Raw genomic sequence first — 10,999 nt, 5'->3', positions numbered from 1 at the left:
TGTTTATAGGATGGATGGGATTCATGCTCAGACATATAGCTGTGTCCTACAACATGAATCCATCCTAGTTCACCTCTTATTATCTGTGTTTCAGATTTAAGTTTGGAATTACCAGTCTTTGGAGCAAAAACTGAATGTGAATTTTTACCTGCTGTGATCTCCTCTCTTTCCCTCACATCCTCTCTCCTGGTGTTTATCAGAAACAGATTCAGCTCAAATTTACCTAATTGAAAATCTCATTTTGGAGCTATAAAACTCCATGGCAAGGTGAATGCAAGAGGATCTCTATGGATACACTGCATATTTCAGCTGCATTACTAGAATCATTCAGATCACACCCACAAATTTATTTTTCAACTAACGAATAATATATGCAGAAAATTTCCACAAGGTGGGGATAAAGGGATGTTTCATATCAAGCAGTTTGCTTTTACAAGGCTCAGTTTATAGTTTGCACACATGTATGAAGTCTATGGAAGAGAAATTTCATCTTACAAATCAGGGATTCAAACAAAATATTCATGAAAGCACAGTAACTTTCCACTGAGTGTTGTAGGATAAAATATAGGCTTGTTTAAATAACTTGAACAGTATAATCATAAGGGTTATTTAGCAGTGACCCTGAGAGGGTTCAATTCAATAGTTTTCACTTTGTTTGATTTAAAATTATCAAACTTATGCTTCATTTGCCTAATGTTTTGTTATCCTACATTGAAGAGTCAACCTTCTAGTTTTATAACTATGAAAAAATATGGGGGCTTACAAAAACCTTATTTTATAATGCTAAATCCAAATAATGGTTGTTGCAGCACAATATAAGAAGAAATTAAACAAAAAAATTTTAATACATGTAAATCAGATATGAAGAAATTATGAACTAAGTAAAATTAGAATAAGAGATTTTACGTATTCAGAGTATTAACAAGTTTTTCACTAGAAGGTTTTACATAGTTTGACTAATCCTCAGTTCAGCAGAGACAAAAATTATTTCAGAACTCACCCACTTGTTTGTCTGAAAGATTTTAAAGGCTTTTGTAGTTAAGGAGGAAGTTAATCTACAGTTTAAGAGCCACAGGAAACAGAAATTTCATGGGTTTAGAATGAGAGTACTAATCACCCATGCTAATTTAACTGTGTTGTGTTACACACAATTAGAAATAGAAGAAATACTGCATATGATGATTTAAATCAAGATGAATGGGCAAAATCAAATCAAGAAGAGACTAAAATGCATTTACCTATCTGTTTTCAAATTGAACACACCAGTTTCCACTTTAGATTAATTATACACAACTGTGACAGGTTATTTCACAGCCCAATACTTTCTGAACCGATCTCTTAGATATTCTACACAGGAAGAGTTTAATGTTTTAATACCAAACTTGCATTTTTGAAGATACTTGACTCTACACAGGATTTAGATTTAAGAGTATGACTGGGTAAGTTATTGAAATTATTAAAACTGTTGTGCTTGAGCACAACAGTTACAAAATATATTTGGAGCACACTGCAAATGTCATCCCCATGACTCATGTCAGTATGTCTACTCTCACAATGTGGCCTTAGCAGTGTCTGACACAGACAACTGTGCTCTTTGTGTCCTTACAACCCCAGAGCTCCTATTTTGCATGAGGATGACAGACCAGGCAGAAAGTGTAAGGTCTGGTGCATGTGCTGGTGACCCCTTATGTGACAAAAATTTACAAGCTGTGAATCCTAAACCAGGGACTCTTACTCAATTCTTCCTGCATCTATTAATTGCACACTGTCTCTTTATCATAACATTTCTATTGGTTTTGTTATTTCATCTGGTTGCTAGGGTCATACTCCAGTCATGAACCAGCACCATATGTTTAGGTCAGGCTGTATAGATTGATATGTTGCATTTGTTTTTCTATTCCTTTCCCTACAACACTGCGTACTTTTCAGGATTTTTAAGTCCATAAACATATTTTTCAATATTTTTTTCTGAAGTTGCTCATAAATTACCTGTTCAAGCTTGGATCCATGATGCGGTTTTAGGAATTAGTATTCATATTTTTCAGGACAGTGTATCATTGCTCTGTCTTATACATTTGATTTTAAAAGTGTTGCTCTTTGTCTTCTGAATCATGGTTTGTACCAGCCAATTCTATTACTAAACAGATACATCACTATACAACTTCTGTAACTCTTCTCATGATGGAAGTTCTTTGTAAATGGCAGAATATTTTTTTTTATCACTAAGACAAACACATTAATTGAAGCCATTTAATTGCATACCTTCCTTAATAACTCTTTTATTAGCTGCTAGCAACTCCATTCATACTCTTGGGTCATTAACTTTGATGCAGCAGGCAAGTGCAATTTTGTTGTAATCAAGAAAGTAATAAAAGATACCTTGTGCACCACAGGACAGTTTACGATAGCAATAAAGCCTAATGAATTCTATTATTCACTCACTCCTATTAAAGGTTGAGATTAGGTTCTGATATCAAATATCTGGGGAGTGAAGCAGATAACATCGGGATCATTCTGTCCTAATATGAAATTTATAGTTTGCACTTGAGAAATTAAAATGAAGCAATAGAAAACAAGTGGATTCCCATGGGTATTTCTTTGAGAACAATACATTGTGTCTCAAATGGAACCTATTCTTTGACAGGATTGTGAGTCAGCAAGAAAAACCTCAGCTAGATTTTACCTTGCCTGTTTTTACAGGACAAGATTCCACTGCTGGGGAAGAGGAGTCCAAAAAGTATTTGTTGGATTTATCCAAGATGAGCTGACAGCTTTTCTCTGTGTTTCCCTGTTTTCTCTGTGTATGCATTAACCATTGGCATTTGACTTGGGACAAATTCCCTTACCACAAGAAAGGGAAAGCTATGGAGCCCTACCTTTCCCATAAAATTTGCACCAATCTATGTCTTATAACAGTTATTTTGGAAGTTTTTCTCCTGAATAACATTCCAGAAAATGGTTAGCGTAATAAAGCATGGTGAGACCTGATTAGGACCTGAATTAGAATAAATAGAAACATGACTGCTTTTCAAGGACTTGTCAATTTTTAGGTTGGAGAGAGCCTTTGAATTCTAGAATACAGGGAATTCTAAAATTATTGCAGCCTCCACAGGCTCCTGTGGAGGCTGCAGTAATTTTAGAAATCTCTTAGAAATATGTGTGGTTTGTGAAAACATTTTCAGGAATTGGGGAAGAAACTGAGTTGGCTTGAAGCTGCGTTCTGTAATCTCAAGAATGTACATTTTTTAAATTTAACTGAAATTAAAAAAAAAAAATTCATCTTCAATGGGCACATGCCAGAAATGGGCTGCACCTCCTCAGGTATGTGCTGTAGCAGGGGAGAGCATCACACTTAGGCATTTGATACTCATATTCTTAGCTACGCTCTTGACTACATTCAAAACAGCACACGGAAAATGCATGACACTGTAAGATGTGCAAACGGCCTGGTGATGAGGAAAGTCCCATGTTTTCTCTATTCCCCTTTTCCCCATTTTTTGGATGAGTTGTACCCAAGTGCAGTTTACCTTGGTGTTTGCATACATGGTGTTACTCCTCTTCTTTCACAGTAACAATAACCCAATTTCATACTGTTTCCTTCCTTCTCAATGTTGTTTTTCATGATTGCAGGGGTAACTCAAATCATGCCTTCATCTAATCTTGCTTCTAGCCTTCACTACCTCACCAGCAAAGTACTCCCTGGATCCTATTCTGGTTTCCTGAGGGGGAATGCAAGCCCAGAACTGCTGCACTCTTTTATCAAACCTTGTGAGTAGCTTGGATGAGAAAGTCAAGAGCTTCTAATGAGTTGATTGATGTTAACTGACAGTCAGCTGACAGTGGCAGTCTATTGTCCAGCAAAACAAAACTATATATGAACAATTACTGTAATACAAGACCTCTCTGTGGTTCATGGATGAAAAGAGGGTGGCTGCTGTGGGCTAGTTTGAAATCCCTTCATAAGGCTGTTCAGCAAAAGGTGTCCTTTTTCTGCCTAATCAGGTAATTCCAAATAAACTCTTTTTTGTATGTTGGTGCACATTGGATCAGTGTCCTTAGGGAATGAAGGTGCAACCCTGCTCCTTTCCTGAATTTCAAAGTGCCTGAGGCAACTGGATTCATGCCCCTGCCAGAAGAGTGGCACCTTCTGGCACATGGCTTAGTGAAGATTGCCAGCAGATGTCTAATACATCTCCAAATGCAGAATGAGACAAACTTTATTTTAATTTTAGTTGGGATGTGAGTTTAAGTAAATGAGCAAAAAATACTGCAGCTATAATTTGGTAAAAAACAGATATGAATTATTTATTAACTTTGGAGCTAATAATTTTTTGCAGAAATATAAAGAGTGTAGAAACTTAAGGTAACTAAAATCAGCAGCACCGAGATTTTTTTTTTTTTTACTCTGGGGAAATAATGTCAAAGGTTGTCTAGAAAGGCTGTAAAATCTCCATCCTCAGACTGAGAATGGGGCAACCTCCTTCAATTTGACTTTATTTGAACTGGAACTTGAAATTGGGAGACCTCCAGAAGTCTCTTCCAACATACTGGATTCTGTTTTTAGGATTTGTGTCTATCTGATGACATTGCTGCATATGCTACTGATCAACTCAAAATTAGCAGCTAATACAAATGGGATTATTCATAACAAATACATGCAGGGTTTTTTTTGCCAAAGGTTTTCAAGCCTATACTTTTCAGTTTAAAGCTCACCAGCAGGCAATGCAATACTGTTGAAAACAGCAAGTAATTCTTAACACTGGTAATTTCTAGTCCATCAACTGCAATGCTTTCCAGCAATGCTTGAAAAACTTAAATTCCCTATCAAAAATAGGTGTTCAATTCCATGTTAGAGCTAGAACCTGGGTCTCACAACAGGTTTTTAGAGAAGTTTACCGAGAGAGTTCACCATTATTTCCATTCTTTCCCACTCTTTTATGTAGTAGGCATGTTTAGTCACCCTCACTGACTATAGTTGAGGGGAGCAGTGTTCTCAGGCCTCCTCTTCTTTTTACTGTTCACTGCTGTACTGCAGCCTTCCAGCAGCCTCCTTTTGCCAAAATCCTTTTGCTGCCACATCCTTCACCTCATGCTTCTGTTAATTATTAATATAAGTGATGATTCTATTTTAAGTCTGATATTGATTCCCTTGAGTGAGAGTGTCCATCCTTTGCTAAATCTGAGCACCCCAGCTCAGATATCCGTCTTGCCAGCTCCTCTCCTTTCTTGAATTTTGCATTGCACTGCTGGAATGAATATAAAACTTTTCTTTTGCCCCTCAGCCAAATGATGACTTCCCGGTGAGCCCAGATTTTGTGTTTTGCACAGCCCTTACTTCAGTCAAAACCCTGTATAAAACCATCTGTGTGCACTGAAGAGCAATAAGTAAGCATTTAATCAGATTTGCCACACATTGTTCAGGGAAATCAAGCACTTCTGTGCTAATTATAGGTTTAATAAAGGATGGGCAGTGATAATTTTCCAAAATTCCTTGACAGTCTTCCCTGAACATACATGCTCACACATATGTATATATGTGTGTGTGTGTGTGCATATGTATACGTGTATATTTATAATACACTACAACCTCGTTCAGAGGAAAAGGGCTCTGCATTGCCTTTATGAAATTGCCTTTCAAAAGTAAGAGAAAAAAGTTAAAATAAATTTGAAATCTACTAATACGCCGAATTATGCTGCTTAAAATTCTGCTGTGAACCATGAATACGTTTATATTATTGTAATTCTTGTGAAGGGATATTGACCCCTTCACAAATGTGGGATCCCTCCCAAAATGTGAAGTTAGAAAGTTGCTGTTCTATCCAAAAGCAGACAACTGCCTTGCAAATGTTTAAATATGATCTGAGGAAATATTAAAATGAACATTTGCAATGAATCCTCAACTTTTATCAGGAATCTTCAGTGAAGAGGCTACGAGCTAGCAAAGAACAGGAAAACACATGGCCACTGTCCTTTTCTCAAATTATTAGAAAATGAATATGTAAAGAAAGAAACCCAAGACTGTCACTGAGAGAGTTCGCTTGAAATTAAGAAACCACTGAAGAAATATTTAGGGAAACAAAATTGTTTGTCAGGGAAATCTGTAGACAAATAACATAACAATCACGGTTGCATAAAATTTGTTACATAGTTTTAGGTAAACATGGATATCTCAAGACGTTTATTGCAATTCATACTTGCAGAAAGGGAAGCAAATGAGAACGGATGTCTGTTCAAATATTTGAGGACTGACTGCTCCTGAAAAAAAGGTGCAGCTGGCTAACCAAGGTAATGGCCATTCAGGTAAGGAAAAAAACAACAAAAAAACAACTAAACCAGAACTCTTTGAAATTTGGGCAAAAGGATTTATTTTGGACCTGATTTAGTAAATCACTCTCAGGTTTGGTTTCCTTCTTCCTAATGTTGCAGATTTAAACTCATCTACCACATTTTGATAGCCTGAAGGCTTTCAGTTGTTACTTACACAGTGTAGTGTAGCCACTTCCACAGATTTTTTTATACCAAAAGTTAATTAGTTGATTTTCCACTGACAGAAAAATGGAGCAACTGGAATGATTGCTCAGGACTTAGAAAAACCAGCACTGCTGTCACAGGCAGATGTCTTATGCAGGATCTTCACCAAGGATAACTTTTCATGTGTAAAAGATTCTCGAAAGTCATTAGACATGTTTATGTTATTAAGAATTGAGTCATCAACTCAGAGTAGCCACAAGATGTCATTGTGGGCCTACTAAGATAAGCACTGTCGGACTTGAAGAAAACCCATGTTATTAGTTACTGATATTCATTCTTGAACACAGAAATGCTATCCAGACAGTGGCAAATGGTTTTAGCATTATAACAAAGAGTATCTCTGCTTTCACTCTATAGAGTTGCTTTATACTTTTTGGGCAAATATTTTGTATCAGCTAACAATACTTGAGATCTCACTTTTCTTGTATAATACCATTATAATCTCGTAATGAGACAGAAGAAATAGAAAAAATGCTGATCAAAGCTGTAGCTGTAAGGCACTTAATAAAAACTTACAGTTGGAATGAAAAATACCTGAACATTTTTATTGTGATAGAACAGAAGTTAGCCATTGGATGTTTTTAGCAAATTTTCCCTTTACATATTTTAAGAGTCTAGAGAAAAAAAATCATTCTTATTTATGTTATTATTTTTCCTTTTTTTTTTTGCTGCATCCACATCGAAATTCATCAACTGAAAGTTTTTACCTCAGAGGGAGCACACAGGAGCCTTAGAACTAAATTATTTTTATATTTTGGGCTAGACAATAAGGATCTGTAAACCTATCCATATACAAGCAGTAACAGAATCAAAATGAAGGCATCAGCAGACTAATGATTTTATGGAAAGTTATTCAGTAAAAATATCTGAGAAAAGGAGGAGGAATAAGAAAATGAGAACCTCAAAGGGACTATTGTTGTGGTAGGAATTATTGTTGGTAGGATGACGAGATGTGGATGCAGGATGGTGGCAGACACCCATGTTTCACCTGCTGAGATGTTTAAAGTAGTGGCATTGAGAGAATTGCTGTCTGACAGACTGTCTTGACAGAATCATCTCTGCTAGGGAAACACACAAGGAATGAAAAACACGGGTGGCACCTTTGGACTATTTTCAATGGCTAGAAAATATGTGTAAGGCCAGCGATTGATTGTTAATAATTTCTATATAGGAAGTGAGGAAGGGAATTACCAAAAATAAGGCTTTCTGAGAATCTGAATCACTGATAAAGCAAGGAAAGTAAGTAATGGAAATGGGGTTTATCTGTGTTTTTTGATGAGGTGATGTCAAGTGAAAATCTCTTCATCAGGTAACATGAAGATTAATATAGAAAGAAATAGAACAAAACTTTTTTGGGGAAAAATATGTCCAATGGTTATTACTGTTCATCCATCACATAGGAATCTTAATTGTTGAGAAGGTTTAATAATGAGCTATTTCTACCAAAATAAGAATATTCTTTTCAATGCTGAATAAGGTAAATCTTGGTAGGCCATGAAATAAATGATGGATTAGTACCATTGTGGAAAGAATGAAATCTTTTGTTTGAGATACCTGGATTATGCTGAGAAGTGAAATACATTATTTGGACAAGTCTTCATGAAATAATAAATAAAAATAGAGAAAGGGAAGCTGGAGGATATGATACATTAGACTGACATCACATTACATTGTCACGTGTACGTTATCATGCTTATGATAATGCATAAAACATTGATTCACTTGAAATGTTTATTGTCTGATGAAAATAAAAGGCTTCTATTCCTCGACAGGGATTTCCATGATGTACACTTGCATCCACTACCTGGATTAGTCATGTTCCTCAAAGTACCTGTTGCAGAGCTGAGTGCTGGAGAGTCTGTCTGCTGGTCTTCTGGGTCCTCATCAGTCTGCTAAGAGAATAAAAGGAACAAGGAGCCCAGGTACACCTAAGCTCAGTTTTATTTAAAAATGTTGTAAATGAAGCTAAGCTATATAAAATGAAATTCTTGGTTGTTAAAAACTTTTCAATGGATTTTTTTTCCTACAAAATTGAATATTCGTGCCCTTCCCATCAAGTTCCTGTAGAATGGAAATTCTGATATCTTGTCAGCTCTAATCACAAATTCCTGTTTGAGCAAGGAAGACCAGTTTGGCTATATTATGTTGCTGTAGCTTTGCAAAACAATTTAAATCTGCATCCCCAAACTGTTAATGGAATTTGAGAGAATGACTTAAGAAATTGTTTCAGTTCACCCTCTTTCTGATTTGATTTAATTTGACACAGAAGTTTGTGTAGGTCAGGAAGCAAGATGGGACCTATATTTTGAATAAATGAATTTTATGTTGTCACTAAGTGTCATTTTGTTATGGGTACTCCTGATATCTAACTTATCATGTTTTAAACTTCTCTGTTTAATAAACTACGATAATTAATATTACATTTATCTGAAACAGATTTCAACACAGAACATTTCCACTTCTTTCTTCCCATGAGAAAATGTTCTTTTTAGTTCTTGTTTTCCAAGTATGAGCAAATATTTATTTGAAATATGCATCTCTAGTGAGATAGTTCTGTCTATATGCATAGGTATTATGTATCCAAGTATAAAATCATGGTTGTCAGTATTTTTACCACTGTTCTCCATTCTGCTTCATCTGTGAGAGTACAAAGCAGTATATAGGCACTATGTTTTTCTCTATATGATTTAGAAAAAAACCAAAACCCAGTCAGATAAAATTTGACTCAAAAAATTTCAGTCAGAGATGAAACAGGATTTTTTACTTCAGAGACACTTTTTAAAGATTGATCTATTTCTGTCCTGGTTCCTTGCCTTGCTTTTGGTGTCCCTCCCATATTGAACTGATTAGTCTTGACCTTTCTCACTCTGGTTAATGTGCTTTTGTGATGATTGACTCAAACCAAAATTTTCAGCCTTTAGCATTATTTAGAAACTTTACTTGTGTTGGAAAAGGTCTGTCCAACACAAAGCCTATTGCTTAAAAAGCAAAATTTTTCACTGTTCTCCTCAAGGAGGGAACATCAGGGTGATTCTTCTGTGATCCATTGTGTATATTAATCTACACTGTTCACATATCATTGGTATGTTTGGGTAAAGAGCAGGGATACACCATGTTAAATCTCTGTGTGGAAGCACGATATTCATTACAACCATGGGAAAGATGAAAATTAAATTGTTAATATAACATTTCAGCGAGGATTTTTTCTGCTAACTGCTCAGTTGCAGTAGCAATAGCAAATAGTAATAAGATAAAATGCTTGATTCATTATTTATAATTTACATTGCATTGAAACAGGTATATCTAACTTACACAAGGGCTATTTTTACAATCAATTGTCAAGGCAAAAGTTTAAGTTTTGCTTGATTCTATGATAAAATTATAGTTTTTCATATTTCCTTTGGTGGAGTTAGGAGTGAGCAGCATGGTGGAGAAAAGGAGAAATTACTGAAATACACAGAAAGAAGGGAGGTCGATCAGTTACGTAAGGACAGAGAATTTTTGTGGGAGGTCCAGTTAAAGCTAAATAATTGCCTGTGGAAATGGTCACTCTCCTTCCTTACCCCATGCTGGAAACACTTCAGCTCATTTTCACCCTTCCAGTACTTTGCTCTTGACTACAGAGTGTTGCTCAGCTGGATAAGCTGGCGTTACTAATAGAAATATTATGCTAATCCCCAGTGGCATTCAGTATACATGAGTGTCTGTATATTTAATGTGAAAATTTATCTTCTGCAAAATATGAATGCTAATCATTTGCCTCAGTTCAAGACCTTACCTTCTAGTCCCATACTCAGAGCTGTAGATAATCCTCCATCTCTCAGAAAATATGGGTAAAATTAAGGTCTTATATTTTTGTTTTACATTCTCATACTGCTTAGAATCTAAATTCTCTAAATTAAAAAAAAAAAAACAAAAAAACCCCACTATACTGATATTTTGATTTTTTTCTATATGACCTTTCTTTTATATAATGCAATACACTTTTATTATGTCAAATGACGAAATTTCTCTGTTCAGTATTGCACCAAAATTATAGTGGTTGATGAAAGTTGGTATTTTAATACAAAATTGGAGAAAATTAAATTTTAAACTTCTTAATTCTCTAATATGAATTAAAATTTTTGATTTAATAAATGTGTTTAGGTATGTATTGATAGTGATGGGACTTTTTTATGTAAGTATTATAAAAATCTTCATTATGGTCTGCTTAGGTAATAAAGTACGCAATTATTTTTTGAGGCAAAAGGCTTGAATCTGCAGAACAACTGCTCAGAGTATAAAATTTGGAATTTATTTGCCTTAGTTTTGGAAATTATATATGGAGATATTTTAGACCACAAGTCCTGCATTTTCATATTTGCTTTCAAGGTAGAATGAGTAATTTGTATTTTGCCAGTTTTAATTTCATTACATATTTTGCCATCACTTAATGCTTGCATTCAAAATTGGGGGAAAAACTCCCACA

This window comes from Zonotrichia albicollis, chromosome 5 (assembly GCF_047830755.1).
Source record: "Zonotrichia albicollis isolate bZonAlb1 chromosome 5, bZonAlb1.hap1, whole genome shotgun sequence".
In the NCBI taxonomy this organism is placed as follows: domain Eukaryota; kingdom Metazoa; phylum Chordata; class Aves; order Passeriformes; family Passerellidae; genus Zonotrichia; species Zonotrichia albicollis.
Note: the sequence above shows the minus strand (reverse complement) of the source record.